This window comes from Aotus nancymaae, unplaced genomic scaffold (assembly GCF_030222135.1).
Source record: "Aotus nancymaae isolate 86718 unplaced genomic scaffold, 86718_ANA_hifiasm-v0.15.2.pri h1tg000016l, whole genome shotgun sequence".
Lineage (NCBI taxonomy): Eukaryota > Metazoa > Chordata > Mammalia > Primates > Aotidae > Aotus > Aotus nancymaae.
Window position 1 is genome coordinate 32,045,717 of NW_026988428.1, and position 17,329 is coordinate 32,063,045.

The 17,329-nt window shown below is 52.5% G+C and overlaps 1 pseudogene; it reads left to right on the top strand.

Moving 5' to 3' along the window:
• Window positions 1-2,087: 2,087 nt before the first annotated feature.
• Window positions 2,088-17,329, top strand: part of LOC105709521 (uncharacterized) — a 41,444-nt pseudogene continuing 26,202 nt past the window's right edge.

The following is a 17,329-nucleotide window of genomic DNA, read 5'->3' on the forward strand; positions in this document are numbered from 1 at the left end:
TCTTCCCACACCCTCTTTTCTCTCCCCCTCACTTTTTTCTTTCTTTTACAAGGTCTTCTGTACAGTGGCATGATCCTAGGTCACTGCAAACTTGAACCCCTGGGCTCAGGTGATCCTCTTGCCTCAGCCTCCCAAGTAGCTGGGATGAAGGCCTGTGCCACCATGCTTTTCTATTTGTGTGTGTGTATGTGTGGAGATGGGTCTTACTATGCTGTCCAGGCTCATTTTCATCTTAGTAGGTGCTTTTCAAGGGTTCTTAACCAAGGGTACCTGGATGGAACTTAGTGAGTCACTTGAAGCCCTTGTCATTGTGTTGAAGTTTCGTGTCTGTCTCCTCCATCCTGGGGAGAAGATTTAAAATTTCTATCCCCTTTTCAAGCAGATCGGTGACTCCAAAAAGTATACAAATGTTGGGAGGCCGAGGAGGGAGGATCACTTGAAGTCGGGAATTTGGGACCAGGCTGGCCAAGGTGGCAAAACCCTGTCTCTACTAAAAATACAAAATTTAGCTGGGTGTGGTGGTGCATGCCTGTAGTCCCAGCTTCTTGGGAGGCTGAGGCAGGCGAATTGCTTGAATCTGGGAGGTGGAGGTTGCAGTGAGTCGAGATCGCGCCACTGCACTCCAGCCAGGGTACAAATAGCAGCTTTAGACTTGATCCCGCCAGGCATGACTCCTGGGCACGTTCAGCAGTGGATCTCCCAATTCTGCCTGAGTTTCCAGTGTCTTCTCAGAGAGGCCTGGAGTGGAGCGTCTGAAGCCAGGGCTGGATGTCTTGCTGCATAAATGCACTTTCCACTTCCAGCTCTGCTGTCAGCCTCGGGGGGTAGAAGACCCATGTCAGGGGAGAGCCATCTTCCTCCTAAAGCCCCACCTGCCTGATGGCTGAGACTTATGCCTCCTTTCTGGAACTCCCAGGGGCCCCTGAACTTCTCGTTGTTTGCTAAATGTGCAAGCACGAATTCCCTGTACCTCTCCCCTCGGACCTTCCTGCTGCTCCTATAGCTCTGTCTGCAGCCTGGAAATGTTTGTTTGCTTTTGGAGAAATTCTAATTCCATCCTCCGCAGACTGATCACAATTACACTGGAACTTTCTGGAGCCTGTTCCAGCAGACATGAGGTCCCTTCTTCAAGTCCTCTCTGTAACCCCATATGAGGTGAGGATACTGAGGCTGATGAGCTCATGAATACTGAGTACCAGAGCTTAAGTTCAACTTGTCTCAAAGTTTATGGGATTTAAGGTTGGTGTGGGAAGTGTTCTGTTTGGCAACCCCTCCCCCGGTGTGTGGGGGTTGGGTCCTGGGTTGCCTGGAGAACCCCAGCTTACACCTGCTGACCTGAGGCATTTATAACTGGTGTTCTCTTTAACTGCAAAGTGTTGTGGTTTGGGTGAGAAATTTTGTGCTCACCCTGTTCACAGAGGAAGCTCTGACACCACCACACAGCCTCTGACACAGACTGGAGAAAGCTGTCATTAGGATGTGCCTGTCAGCAGGAAAAGCTGCATCTACATCCACATATAGACATAGCTGTACACATATATTCATATACACATCTTTACACACATCTGTACACACACATCCATATACACACACATCTACATATAGACACATCCATGTACACACACATCCATATCCACACATTCGTACACACGTACCTATGTATATCTACACACACACTTCTGTATATACACACATCTATGTACAGATACATCTGTACACACATGCACACACATTAGTACACACATCTGCATACACATCTGTGGGAATCAGGGAAAGACAGCATTAAGTAGTGACGGTCTGGTAATAGCAAGTGTTGTTTTGACATCTTTTGGGTGAACTGACCAGCTAGTGGCCATCAGAGGGGTGTGTGGGGTGGATCTGCAGGTTGGCAGGGCAGCCAAAGATGATATTTGCATTTGCTCATGGCTTTTCTAGAGGATCTCCCGTGTGGGGCCTTGGAGTGTGGTGAGCTTCCCTGCGGCCCAACTGCCAGTGTCTGCACCACGACCAATGAAGTTCTGGCTTCACTGGCCTTCTCAAGGACTTTGGATTGTACTGTAAGAAACACTAGTGTGCCATCATTCGACATGTCTGGTCACCACGTGGAGATCAGTTACCAGCAGCGAGATGGGAGCCAGGAGGATGCTGCAGTGAGACAGGCGCGATGACCAGGGCTGGAGCTGGTGCTCAGCGGAGGTGGCAGAAGGGATTGATTCTAGTCACATTCCATAGCGACAGTCGACTGAATTCCTAATGGATCCAATGAGGGAATTGTTGAGGAGAGAAGAGGAGTCCTTTGTATTTATTTCTGAGTTTGTAACAGAGGTTTCTAATTTTGAGAAATCTGGAGTTTAAAAAATTGGGGAAGGGCTGGGCACAGTGGCTCACACCTGTAATCTCGGCGCTTTGGGAGGCCAAGGCGGGCAGATCACTTGGGCTCAGGAGTTTGAGACCAGCCTAGCCAACATAGTGAAACCCCATCTCTACTAAAAATAGAAAAAATTAGCTGGGCACGGTCGTGTGTGCCTGTAATCCCAGCTACTTGGGAGGCTGAGGCAGGAGAATCACTTGAACCTGGGAGGCAGAGGTTACAGTGAACCAGGATCCTGCCACTGTACTCCAGCCTGGATGACAGAGTGAGACTCTGTCTCAAGAAAAAACAAAACCTGGGGAAGGATTGGCATAGAAAACCACTAGCTGGGCTGTCTCCTGCCCTCTCTCCAGCCCCAGCTTGTGTGGTCATGGCTGGGCTTGCTGGCTAAGCCTATCCTCCCAGGTGACACCAGGGCCTTTTCAGGGCTGGAGTGACCTGCAGCCACCCATGGGTGGCGAGGCCAAGTGGCTCCAGGCGGAGCTGGAAGTGAAACTGGTGATGGGGGCAGCCCCATCATCTTTATAGGGAACCTCACATGGCAGGCGGGCGGCAAGCTGGCCTTCTCCGCATCGCTGAGCCATCTGCTGAGTGACCAGGCCCACGTGACAGGTAGGAGATGAGATCCCTTGTGCCCCATCTCCTCCGTGGCCAGGCTAGGGTGTGGGCCAAATGCCTCCTGATGGTTCTCATCACCCCAGCCTCTCAATATCAACATCCCATCTAAGGACAGATGCAGGCTCAATGTGAGCCTCCAGAACCTCCCCCAACCTCCAACTGCCCCCACTAACCTTAAAATAGCAGCTTTTGGGCTGTTTTTATTCTGACCCACAATAAGAAACACAGGTAACATTTTGACCTAAAATACACTGGGGATTTAAAACAAATACACAGAGGCTGAGCAGGTGCTGGCCCTGTGCCGGAGCCGGGCTGGTGGCGCCTGGGTGTGCCGCTTACGGGTTGTGAAAGATTCCAAGATAAAGACAGGAGCTGGGGCCGGGGGCACTTGGAGCGGCGGCTGTTGACCACCTCACGTGGGTGTTTGGGAGTCATAACAGCTGGCCCAGTTCCACCTGTGTGTTCTGGCTGACCTTCAGTGTTGCAGAAGCTTCAGAAGGTGAAATTTACATGACAACCCATGATGTGTGGTTAATTCTTTTCTCATCTGTCCTGTTTGATTTTGTTTCATTCTACTTTTTTTTTCTTTTTTGAGACAGAGTCTTGCACTGTTGCCGAGACTGGATGCGATGGTGCAATCTTGGCTCACTGTAACCACTGCCTCCTGGGTTCAAGCAATTCTCCTGCCTCAGCCTCCTGAGTAGCTGGGATTATAGGTGCCTGCCACCAAACCTGGTTTTTTGTTTTTGTTTTTGTTTTTTTTTTTAGTAGAGATGGGGTTTCACTATGTTGGCCAGGCTGGTCTTGAACTCCTGACCTCCAGAAATCTGCCCAACTTGGCCTCCCAAAGTGCTGGGATTACAGCCATGAGCCACTGCGCCCAGCCTCATTCTACTTTATTTTTGAGCTAAGCAGTGTCCCACGCCTATAATTCCAGCACTTTGGGAAGCCAAGGCAGGAGGATTGCTTGAGCCCAGGAGTTCAAGACCAGCCTGGGCAACATCGTAAGACCCCTGTTTCTACCAAAAAAAAAATGTATATATACATAAAAATTAGCCAAGTTTGGTGGCACATGTCTGTAGTACCAGCTACTTGGGAGGCTTAGGTGGGAGGATTGACTGAGCCTGGGAGGTCAAGGCTGGCTGCAGTGAGCCATGATCAGGCCTGTCTGTGGCCTGTTGTACAGGGCACAGGTGTTGGCTCTTCAAGGAGCCCCCAACTCCAAGGCCCTTGGGGGATTCCCGAGTCCCCTCTTTGCCTGGGTCTGGGATTGTTGGTCCCTGGGGGCTGACCCTTTCATCTGCCTGCTCTGTCCCTGCAGCACTGCTGGAGAGGAAGAAGGAAGATGGACAGTGGGTGGCCGCCCTGGGTGCTGAGCTTTTCATGCCAGGGCTGGCGGGGCTGCGTGCCCTTGGCCTGCTGCAGCAGTGAGCCCAGCTCTGGACCAACTCCCTGAGGATACAGTACAGCCTCCTGGGTAAGGCATTGCGTGCCTGGTGGCGGGGCAGGTGGAGGTGGCAGGGTCTGCCCTGTTTCCTGCAGCTGTGGCTCTGCAAGGTAAGATATGCTTTCACCACAGGGTTTTCCATTAGTCACTCTGTGGGCTCTGAGTAGGACTTAGTACCTGCTCATTAAAAAAAAAAGGTGTGTCTGATGAGGGGACATTCACCCATCTCTTAAGACCTCCTTACCAACAGGTTCTAATGGAGTGACAGGTGGAGCAGAGCACGGGGCTGTGGGGGGCATGGCTGAGGCCAGGCTGGGCTGGGCCCTCCTCCTCTTGGAGCCGTGGTGGAGGGCTGCCTGGCAGAGGATGTCAGGGGTCTCTGGGTTGATCCTCACAGCTCAGGCAAAGCAGCCAGCACACGAGTGCAGCACCAGCCAGAGGCTGCAGACAGAGAGTGGCTCAGATAGTGCCTATAGGCTGGAGCTGGGCCATGAGCTCTGCTACACACACATCCTGGCTTTCAGCCACAAGGTGGGTGCCCAGGCCAGGTGGGATGTCCAGAGAGAACACCAGAGTCAGGCAAGTGGTGATCTGAGTACCCTGAGCTCATCTCCAGAGAGATGAACTTGCTCCCATAGCATAGCCATATAGGATGGATCCAGGGCTGGCACTTCAGCCTCAGTCTTATGTCTATTCATCCAGGGTTGCTTGAGCCCAGGAGGCAAAGGTTGCAGTGAGCCAAGATGGTGCCACTGTACTCTAGCCTGGGCAACAGAGTGAGATCTTGTCTCTAAAATAAACAAATATAAATAAAAAAAAAAAAAAAAAACAAGGCTAGGCACAGTGGCTCACGCTTGTAATCCCAGCACTTTGGGAGGCTGAGGCGGGTGGATCATGAGGTCAGGAGTTTGAGACCAGCCTGGTCAACATGGTGAAACCCCATCTCTACTAAATATACAAAAATCATCCAGGTGTAGTGGCAGGTGCCTGTAATCCCAGCTACTCAGGAGGCTGAGACAGGAGAATCGCTTGAACTGGGGAGGCAGAGGTTGCAGTGAGCGGAGATTATGCCACTGCCCTCCAGCCTAGGTGACAGAGCGAGACTCCATCTCAAAAACAAAAAACATCAACAAAATAGTGCTTTCTACAGAACTGTCTCCTCAGAAAACCAAACTGATATCCCTGGAGTGGGTGGCTGTGAGGGGGCCCAGGGACTGGGTGGACAGGGCCTCCATGGACAGTTCACCGCTCGTGTGTGTCCCAGGTTCAGCTCTGGCACGAGGAGGACTCGGGCCACCTGCACTCACAGCTGGAGGTGAACTACAGGAAGCACTGGGATGAGAGCAGCAACAACAGGCATCTCCGTGTCAGCCAGACCTTCAAGAATGACTCGGAGCCCACCCTGAGCAATCACTTGGTGGAGGTGAGCCCGGCCACTGCAGCAGAGCCATGCCCCATGAGTCCAGCCTGGACGGTGCGAGCTGGGGAACCCCGCATGGCCCTCTGGCCCTGGCCGCAAGGATGCAAGCAGCTGAAACTCAGCCTTGGTGACTTTCCCTTTTGCATCTCCAGCCCCAGATCCCCAGGGATGAGAAACGCTTGCCACAGTGCCAAGGACTGGAAGGAGGGCTTAGGAAAAACAGATTTCCAACTGTAAAAATGCATTTTGGAAGCAGCGGTTTGCTTTTAGTTTTCCCCAGAGGGTGGGTTCTTCTGCTGAGTTAGGAATAATGGTGAGCTCGGCAGCTGAGCAGGTGGCGGTTTTTCTACAGCACACATTTCACCTTTACATTTATTTAAAAATGGGTTTAATTTTTTTCCCTTTTCACATCCGGTCCTGCAAATTGTCTTGTTTTTTTGTTGTTGTTGTTGTTGTTTTGTCTGGTTTTGTTTTGAGAGGGAGTCTTGCTCTGTCACCAGGCTGGAGCGCAGTGGCATAATCTCGGCTCATGGCAACCTCCACCTCCCGTGTTCAAGCGACTCTCCTGCCTCAGCCTCCCGAGTAGCTGGGACTACAGGCATGCACCACAACACTAGGCTAATTTTTGTATTTTTAGTAGAGATGGGGTTTCACCATGTTGGCCAGGATGGTCTCGATCTCTTGACCTCATGATCCACCCACCTCGGCCTTCCAAAGTGCTGGGATTATAAGTGTGAGCCACCATGCCTGGCCACAAATGGTCTTTTAAATATTAACTTTTAATTGTGGTTAAATATACATTGTGTAAAATGTGCTGTTTTAACCATTGTTAAGTTTAGTGGCATTACCTGCATTTACAGTCTTCTGCAGCCATCACCACTATTCATCTGCAGAACCTGCAAAACTGCAAGTCTGTACCATTAAATGCTGACTCACCATTCGCTCCTGCCCCCAGTCCCTGGCAACCACCATTCTACTTTGTGTTTTAGGCTTTTGACTACTCTAGGCACCACATAGAAGTGGAATCATACACTATTTGTCCTTGTTTTTTCTTGAGACGGAGTTTCACTCTTCTTGCCCACACTGGAGTGCAGTGGCACCATCTCGGCTCACTGCAACCTGCACCTCCTGTGTTCAAGCAATTCTCCTGCCTCAGCCTCCTGAGTAGCTGGGATTACAGGTGCGTGCAACCACACCCAGCTAATTTTTTGTATTTTTAGTAGAGACAGGGTTTCACCATGTTGGCCAGCCTGGTAACTCTTGACCTCAGGTGATCCTCATGCCTCAGCCTCCCGAAGTGCTGGGATTACAGGTGTGAGCCACTATGCCAGCCTGTGCTTTTTTGGACTGGCTTATTTCACTTAGCATGTCCTCAAAGTTTTGACAAGCTTGTGTCAGAATTTCCTTCCTTTTTTTTTTTTTTTTTCAAGATGGAGTCTTGCTCTGTCAACCAGTCTGGAGTGCAGTGGTGTGATCTTGGCTCCCTGCAAACTCCGCTTCCCAGGTTCAAGCAATTCTCCTGCCTCAGCCTCCCAAACTGAGATTACAGGCACCCACCACCACACCTGGCTAACTTTTTTATTTAGTAGGAAAGAGTTTCACCATGTTGTCCACGCTGGTCTTGAACTCCTGACCTCATGATCCACCCACCTCAGTCTCCCGAGTAGCTGGGATTATAGGCACCCAACATGCCTGGCTAATTTTTGTATTTGTAGTAGAGATGGGGTTTTGCCATGTTGTCCAGGCTGGTCTCAAACTCCTGACCTCAAGTGATCTGCCCACCTCAGCCTCCCAAACTGCTGGGATCACAGGCGTGAGCCACTGCACCCGGCCTTATTGAAGGTTTTACTGAGATGGTCATGGGGTGGCATTGGGAGGGAATTACATCTTGCGGCAGAGTTTGAGAAATGTTTTCTGTCTCAGGCTCTGTGGCCCCTAAGTCTGTGCTGTAGCTACTCCATTCTGCTGCTGTGGTGTCATGAAAGCAGCCACGGGAATAGGACATGAACGTGTTACAGGAAAGGGATCTCGATCCAGACCCAAGAGAGGGTTCTTGGATCTTGTGCAAGAAAAGATTCAGGGCTGCTGGTGCCTATTTTTATGGTTATTTATTGATGATATGCTAAACAGGGGATGGATTATTCATGCCACCCTTTTTAGACCATATAGGGTAACTTCCTAATGTTGCCGCCATATTTGTAAACTGTCACGGCGCTGGTGGGAGTGTAGCAGTGAGAACGACCAGAGGTCCCTCTCGTCACCATCTTGGTGGGTTTTGGCCAGCTTCTTTACTGCAATCTGTTTTATCAGCAAGGTCTTTATGACCTGTATCTCTCTCTCTCTCTTTTTTTTTTTTTGCAATAGAGTCTCACTCTGTTGCCCAGGCTGGAGTGTAATGGCACAATCTCAGCTCACCACAACCTCTGCCTCCCAGGTTCAAGTGATTCTCCTGCCTCAGCCTCCCCAGTAGCTGGGATTATAGGCATGTACCACCATGAGCAGCTAATTCTTATGTTTTTTAGTAGAGACAGAGTTTCACCATGTTGGCCAGGCTGGTCTTGAACTCCTGACCTCAAGTGATCTGCCCACCTCAGCCTACCAAAGTACTGGGATTACAGGCATGAGCCACCGCACCCAGCCATGGCCTATCTCTTGTGTAACCTCCTATCTCATCCTGTGACTTAGAATGCCTAACCATCTGGGAATGCAGCCCAGTAGGTCTCAGCCTCATTTTACCCGGTCTCTATTCAAGATGGAGCTGCTCTTGTTCAAATGCCTCTGACAAACAGGCAGGGTTGTGTTCCAATAAAACTTTATTTATAACAACAGGTGTAGGCTGTGGCTTGCCAACCTGTTTCACATCAGCCAGGATGCCTCCTTCTTCCCAAAGTTTTTCTCCAGCCGTCCTCCCCAGGCTCCCCGCTCCACCTGCCCCACCTCCAGATTGGTTTCTCTGTGTTTCCTCTGTGGATTCCTTGTTGCACGTGTAATTAGTTGAAGTAACTGCGTTGGTCATCAAACCTCCTTCAAGAGGATCTGAGTTCCTCCCACCACAGGGACATGGATGGCACTGATAACCCCAGGGTGTGTGGGAGCCAGTGCCAGCTTGCCCTGGGCTGGCTCTCTCTGCACAGGACAGTCCAATGTCTCCTGTCATTCTAGGTCTTCGTGGACATTCACAATGACAGCTCAGGCTCTGAGCATTCTGGACACATCCTGATGGGACCCACATCTCTCAATTACTCTGTGAGCTGCTGTTACCATGACGAGCACCTGGAGCTCTCCGGCCAGAGCTGGCACAACAGTGAGGTTTTGTTGTGGGCAGGGTTCCCAGGCGAGGCCTCCCTGCGCACAGAACTGCAGATACATGGTAAGGCACCCAGCACAGAGCCCCAGGGCTGGAGCTGGCTTCCTCCATGCCTGGGCCAGCCTAGCAGCCCTGGACCCAGGTGGCACCCCATCAAGCCCAGTGTGGCCCTGGGCTCTGGGACAACTGGGACAGCCTTGTCCATCGATGGCCTCACTCCCAAGGCAGGCGGATTCATTTCCTAGGACTTCCACAACCAAGTTCCACACACTGGATGGCTTAAAACACAGACATCGTAGCCAGATGTGGTGGCATGTATATGTGGTCCCAGGTACTCAGGAGGCTGAAGCAGGAAAATCACTTGAGCCAGAAGGTCGAGGCTGCAGTGAGCTATGATTGCAACACTGTGCTCCAGCCTGGATGACAGAATGAGACCCTGTCTCAAAATAAAAACAACATAATCCACAGTGGACTGAGGGCCCATCTGGCTTGAATATGACATTATTTTCACTTAATTCCATCTGTAAAGATGCTATTTTTTATTTATTTTTTTGAGATGGAGTCTTACTCTGCCACCCAGGCTGGAGTGCATTGGTGTGATCTTGGCTCACTGCAACCTCCACCTCCCATGTTCAAGCAATTCTCCTGCCTCAGCCTCCTGAGTAGCTGGGATTACAGGTACACCACCATGCCCAGCTAATTTTTGTATTTTTAGTAGAGATAGGGTTTCACCATGTTGGGCAGGCTGGTCTCGAACTCCTGACCTCATGATCTGCCTGCCTGGGCCTCCCAAAGTGCTGGGTTTACAGGTGTGAGCCACTGCACCCAGCCAAGACCCTATTTTTAAATAAGGTCATATTCATAGGACAGACGGCAAGGGGGGTGGGACTTCCATATCTCTTTTTGGGGGACACAGTTCAACCCATTATGGGGGAAAGATAAAAGGAATAAGAGGAGCCAGCATTGGCTGGGCACTTACTGCATACACACCAGGCAAGCCGTGTACACACGAGAGTTCAGTACAGTACAGCTGTCCCGATCACACAGGGGAACACCACAGCTCTTAGAGGGGCCTGCGAGCCATCAGAACCCGCACCCTTCCCCCATCTGACCTCGTCTCCCGGCCCCCAGCCCCACCTGTTCCACTCCTTGCTATTCTTTAACACACCAGGCTTGCTGCTGCCCCAGGACCTTGACACGGGCTAATCCTGCCACCTGGAAAGCCTCTCTCCCACACACCTGCCTGGCTCCCTCACCTCCCTTAGGTATTTTTCAATGTCATCTCAGGGAGGCCTCTTTTCCACCTCCCCGTCTGCTCCCATCCCCTCCCACCCTCTCCCCGGCTCTGTCATTTGAACACACTGAGTAGCATACAAATACCTTTGTTTCTCATTCTCTCTGCACAAGAATCACCAGAATGTGTGCTTCACGAGGGCAGGGACAATTTTGTCTGCTTTGCCGCAGGGCACATAGAAGGTGTTGAATGTGCGTGAATGAGCCTATGAGGTAGGGTTAGGAACACCATTCCCATTCTGCAGATGAGGGATGGAGGCTCAGAGAAGTTAAGTCACCTGGCCCAGGCCACATAGCTGGTAATGACGGAGCAAGGATTAAACCCAGAGCCACCCTCTTACCCCCATATAGATTACAGAGACCTGGCTCTTGAGCATTCAGGACCCCTGGGTCTCCCTAGTCCCCTAGGGCATCTTCTGTTAGCCCCAAATTTTTTTTTATTTTGAGGGCTAGGTGTGATGGCTCATGCCTGTAATCCTAGCACTTTGGGAGGCCAAAGTGGATGGATCATTTGAGGTCAGGAGTTTGACACTAGCCTGACCAGCATGGTGAAACCGTCTCTACAAAAGAAAAAAAAATTAGCTGGGCATGGTGGTGCATGCCTGTAGTCCCAGCTACTCAGGAGGCTGAGGCACGAGAATCTCTTGAACCTGGGAAGTAGAGGTTGCAGTGAGCCGAGATCACACCACTGCACTTCAGCCTGGGCGACAGAGTGAGACTGCATCTCAAAAAAATTTACAGACAAAAAAAAAAACCACTTTATTTTTGGCCCTCGGCCTCCTGAGGGGTGAATGGAGGATTGGATCACATGAGGAAATTGTCCCCAGTCTGAGCTGACCTCAGAGTTTGTTGCGGACAGGGTGGCCAAGTGATGGGAAGTCATTCTGGATGAACACCTCCACGCCACTCTAGTTCCTGACCCATGATGCCTGTTATGGCCACCCCCAGCAAGAGGTGACCTCCCTCTCCTCCCATTGCTGTCCACAGTCTGCTGTCCCCCTTCTCGGGGATGCTTTCTGCCTGTCGTTAACATTCTTGGTGTCTCTGACAGCTGGGCGCTCCCGGGCGTGGGAATTGTGTCCCTTCCCTCCTCTTGCCCTGCACACAGTAAGTACACATGGTTGAATGTTGAATGAGGAAGGAAGGAAGCGTTTCCCAGGCCTCCTGCATGCCGCACAGGCAGTCCTCTCCCATGCGTTACCCCATTTACTCTGGACGCTGTCCCTTGAGGCTGGTGGACTGTGACCACCTTATAGATAAGGAAGTCAAGGCTCAGAGCTGCGGGGCTCATCTACCCTGCTGGCCAGATGGGAGGTGCTGGAGACTGGCTGAGTGTCACTTGGGCCTGAGCCATGAGCTGCACCCCATGGGAACCTGGCCTCTGACATAGAGTAGGCGACATGCGTTTGTGCTGGGGCTCCTGGACCAGATGGTTCTGTGTGTAGCAGAGGGAATTTAAGTCAAAGAAGAAACTCCTAACCGTGAACCAGACTCTCCTATTCTGTGGGGGGTGATGGAAGGGATGGGACCCTCCAGCCAGGGCCAGGTGGCTGCAGGTGGGTATCAGTGGCCAAAGTGGCCATTTATCAAGGGCAGACCTCATGCTGATTCCTCTGCAGGCTGCTCAGAGAATCCCCAGGAATTGCTGCAGAGCCCTTCATCTCACAGTCATTCAGAAAGCATTCACTGAACCCCTGCTGTATGTCAGGAGCCATCCTAAGAGAAATCTGGGCCCAGGGGCTGTCGTTCTTGTGGAGTGGCAGTAGGGGAGCAGGAGCCTAGTAAGCAAGGGAGCGAGGTCATTTCAGGTTGTGCTGGGAACCCCAATCCAGGGAGATGGGATGGAGGATGGCTGGCAGCAAAGGACTGGGAGGGAATTCAGATGGGCAGTCAGGGGAGCCCTCTAGGAAGAGGTGTCATTTCAGCAACTTAAACTTCAATGAAAGGAGGAGCCACCCATGCCTAGATCCTCAGGGGCAAATGATGACAGATGATGTCAAGGAGGCTCAAAAGGGGTTGACCCCACCCAGATCCCCATGGGAGTCTTTCCCTTTCCCACTGGTGTTGTGTTTGAGGGCTGCAGGGCATGGCCCCTCCTGAAGTCTGGTGTGTTCCTGGGCTGGGAAGGGAGGTGAACCTGCTTCAGTAGCCCCTGTCATTTTCTGCTCTAGAGACCCAGACCCAGGCCTGCATGGCCCTCCATGGCAGGGACAGTGGGGTCAGTGTGGACCTGGCAGCCCTGGTGTCCTGGCCACTGCACAGCCCACTGCAACTGGCGGCCAATGCCAGCCACACAGTGCCCGCTCTCTGAGGCTGGGCCTGCCTTTCCCAGCCAGGTAAGGAGTGGATGGGGCAGGACCTCCCTCCAAATTCTGTCCCCTCTGTCTAATTCCTGGGGTGCAGAGGACCCGCTGTGTGCAGGGCGGATGGGGAGGGCCAGGCCTTGGGTTTCCCCAGCACTTCACAGTTTACAAAGCCTTCATTTGTCATCACTATAACCAGGTCTGCTGAGCAGTCTCTGTACTCCCAATCACAGAGCTGGTATGGATGGGTACCCTGGATTAGCATCTGGCTTCTGGCCTGTGTCTTGGTGCCCTGCGGTCTTGGGTCAGAATCAAAGCTCCTGCTTATCCAGTGCCCGCCCCGTGCCCAGCCCCCTTTGAAGGGTTCATGGGCATTTGTTAGTTTCATCCTCCCAATGCCCCAGAGAGAGGCAGGATGGCCCCATCTTTACCAAGGCTTTCTCCAGTGTTTGGATCCCACTTCTGCTGCTTGCCGGCTGTATGGCCTTGGGCAAATTTCTTCACCTCTCTGTACACTCATCTCCTCATCTGCAAAATGGGGATAATGATATTACCTGTAACGTGGAGGTTGTGAGGACTGAGGGAGTTAATCTTAGGAATGCCTGAGTAGATGCTTAAGAAGCACTTGCTGTGATGAAGAAGAAAAAGATGATGCTGGTGGTGTGACAATGACCTTTATCATCATCATCTCTGGGTCACATGCCAGAGTGTGGGTGACTTGCCCAAGGTCACCTAGCAAGAAAGCAGCAAAATGGGGCCTCAGACTTGGCACCCAGGACCTTCCTCATGGGGCCCTCCTGCCTCGGCGGAGGAACCCACATGGGGCCATGCCTTGGCCACTGTCACTTGGCATGAACTCGCCCTGCCTGGCTGGCCCTCCTTCTCCAAGAGCCACAGAGCATGTCCCAGAGCCAGGCACCAATGCTGCTTTCACAGCCTCCTGTTTCAGATTACCCGGCAACCCCTGCCCCAGTCCACTCTGCCGTGGGAGGAGAGGGCAGCTCCCCAGGGCTCAGGGGGCCAGAATGTCAAAGGCTCTCCCTCCTGCAAAGGCTCTTGGCTCTGTACCCCACAACTGAGTGGACTGGATACCCCGTGCCCCTGACTTCATCTAAACTATTTCCTGCACTTGAGGCCAGGTGATGGGGAGACCCCCGGGGAGTGAGGTCTCTGATGATGTCTGGGCTGCAGCTGTCCTTTGGCATCCCTCAGTGGGCGCTGCCAACCTGAGCTGCAACAGGGGCTGACCCCCGCCCTGCATCCTCAGCACCCATGAGAGTGTTGGATGAGCCAGGCCTGCAGGGCGTGGGGACAGGGATGTGCTGGGCTGTAGAGCCTGGCCTGTGAGGGTCCCTACCTGGCCTCCTCAGGCTGTCTAAACCCGCACACCTGGCAGTCTGCTCCCTCCTCAGCTTGTGTTCCAAGGACCCTGGGCAGCGGAAGAGATGAGCTCCTCACTGCGGCTGACCTGCGATTCTCAGACCAGCTTGGTCCTTAACGTCCGTGGCCAGAACCAGGCAGTCAGGTGAGACCCCCCGGCCACCAGGAGGAGAGGAGTCAGAGGGAGGAACCATTGGCTGGGCACCTACTGTGCACCAACGCTGGACACAGCACCTCTCGATCCTCTGCTTAGCTCACATCAACAGATGTGGGCAGGGAGGCTCAGAGAGGGCAAGCGACTTTTCCAAGGTCACACAGCTATAAAAATCCCTCAACCTCTCCAGGCAGGGCACTGATGAGTTCTTGGTCTCAGAAACTAAGTACATCCCAGGCCCCAAACGCTTATTAGTGACTCTTACTGCCCTTGGGGCTGGGGGCCTGGTGAGGTGCTTGGTGTTCTTATGGGTACACTACGTCAGGGGCCACCAGCCAGTCTTCAGCGCTCAGATCTCAGCAGTGGGGGGAGGAGGTGAGTAAGCCACTTGTTGAAGGGGTAGACCAGTGCTTCTCACTTAGAGGTGAGTCCCCCCGCCCCCCACCCCCAGGAACTTTTGGCAATGTCTGGGAGTTTCTGGCTGCTACACTGGGGAGGACGACGCTATGAGGGTCAGTGTACAGAGGCCACGGATGCTGCTAAGCATCTTACGGTGCGCAGGACACACCCATGACTGTGAGTCCATGAGCCAAGGTGTCAGCTGTGCCAAGGCTGAGACCCTGGGGTGGAGAGGAACCCGACAGGAGGGTGCAGCGCCCTGGGGTTACACAGTCCTGGCACAGTGGCTCACAGCTGTAATCCCAGTGCTTTGGGAGGTCGAGGTGGGAGGATTGCTTAAGCCCAGGAGCTCCAGCAACATAGTGAGACCAGCCTGGGCAACATAGTGAGACCTACATCTCTACAAAAAGTCTTAAAAATTAGCCAGGTGTGGTGATGCATGTTATAGTCCCGGCTGCTCTGGAGGCTGAGGTGGGAGGATCACTTGAACCTGGGAGGTGGAGGCTGCAGTGAGCAGAGATCATACCACTGAACTCCAGCCTGGGTGACAGAGGAAGACCCTGTCTCTCTAGGAAAAAGAAAAAGAAAAGGAAACATGGAGATGATTCCCACCCTGGCCTGAAGGAGTGAGGGGAGGGGAGCTATGTGAGGAGGATCGCTGGGAGGCAGCCGGGGGTCACAATCCTGTCCACACTCTGCTGGGACTCCCATGGGACCAACCCAAGAAAGCTCGTTGATGGGCTCATGGCAGACTTGCAGCCCAGAGCCATGCTTAACCCTTGATACCAATGGGGAAACTGAGGCTCAGAGAAGCTTGCCTATGGTGCCAGAGCTAGACAGAGGCCAAACTGGGATTCAAACCCAGGTCACCTGGCTCCAGAATCCAGCCCTAACCAGGACACCATATGGCCCTTGGGCCTCAGGGTGTGTGAATAGCCCTGCATTGGGCCATTGATGTGATCCTGGCTCTCTGACCCTCTCTTGGGGAAGCTGACTTGATCCAACCTGGTCCTGGGGGCACTGGACAAGGCGGCGTCTTGCCAGCTTCAAGCCCTCTATTTCCTTCCTTCTAGCAAAGAGTGGCTGTTCTCAGGCCGGCATTGTCTCCCCTCCCTCCTGGGCCGCTGCCCCAGCTCAGCCTCAGTCTCAGCTAAGGTAACTGTGCACCAGCCGCCTGGCTCCTAACTGGTTTCAGATGCTCAGCCCAAGGCGGGAGTGGGGCCAGGTCCCTCTGGGGCGTGTTAACGCATGCGCATCTGTCCGCCAGCCTGCAGCAAGTCCCTGTGGGCCATCCTGGGAAACTCCTGGCTCCAGCTTTCCCAAACATACCCAGGTTTACATTCCTGGACCGGCCCCCAGCCAGGCCCACGAGCCCTTCAGGAGACTGGGGAGGCCTCCTCACCCAGTGCCTGGTGCTGGCGCTGCCTCGCCCAGCCTGGCGCACTTGTAGAGGCTGCAGGAGATGACGCAGTCCTTTGAGCTGAGCCAGTGTCACCCCCGTCTCTGCTCTGCACACAAGACTAGGGGGTCCTGGGAGTGGACAGGAGGGTCCACTAGACTTAGGCCAGGTTCCTCTGTCCCTCTGAGCTGTTGTTGTCCATATCCAAATCCAGTGCTCCTGGAGGGCATGCCTAGTGCCTGGCATAGGGCCCAGTGCATAGTAGGTGCTCAGTAAAAAACAGGGTGCGAATGGGTGAGTGCATGCATGAACGGTCACATCTGCCAACTGGTCACTTCATTTTCCAGCCAGCCACCGTGTTCTGCTAGGCATCCTCCTAACCCTGACCCAGGCTGACTTCCTTTACAGAGCACATGCTATGTGCTGGGGTCCTCTGCCACATTTACACATGATTTTGGAGTTCCCCTAACTTTGCTACAACTGCACAATCATTCAGGGAACATCTTTATTATTTATGTATTTGTTTTTTGAGACAGAGTCCCACTTTGTTGCCCAGGCTGGAGTGCAGTGGCATGATCTCAGCTCACAGCAACCTCCACCTCCTGGGTTCAGATGATTCTCCTGCTACAGCCTCCTGAGTAGCTGGGATTACAGGCATACACCACCACGTCTGGCTGATTTTTTTTTTTCTTTTTTTGTAAAGATGGGGTTTCACTATCTTATCCAGCTGGTTGCAAACTCCTGACCTCAAATGATCCACCCACCTCGGCCTCCCAAAGTGTTGGGATTACAGGCGTGAGCCACCATGCCCGGCCTTAGTTTTTATTTTGAAAATTTATTTTTGGGACAGGGTCTTGCTCTGTCACCCAGGCTGGAGTGTAGTGACATGATCATAGCCCACTGCACCCTCAAGTTCCTGGGTGCAAATAATCCTCCCGCCTCAGCCTCCAGAGTAACTGGGACTACAGGTGGTACCATCACACCTGGCTCCATCCAGGGAGCTTCTTCGTTTTTTCCCCAAGTTTTATTTTGAGTCATTTGAACCTATATAAAAGTTACTGTGGGACAGTGAACACTGACCAATTGTTAATGCCTTTCCATATTTCTTATCTATGTTACATAAATTTGTATCATCATACACACATTTTTTCTGTATCATTAATTAATATAGAGATATTTCTGAAGGCATCGTCTTTTTACTCTGAGATACTTCAACTCTTTCCTGTAACAAGGATGTT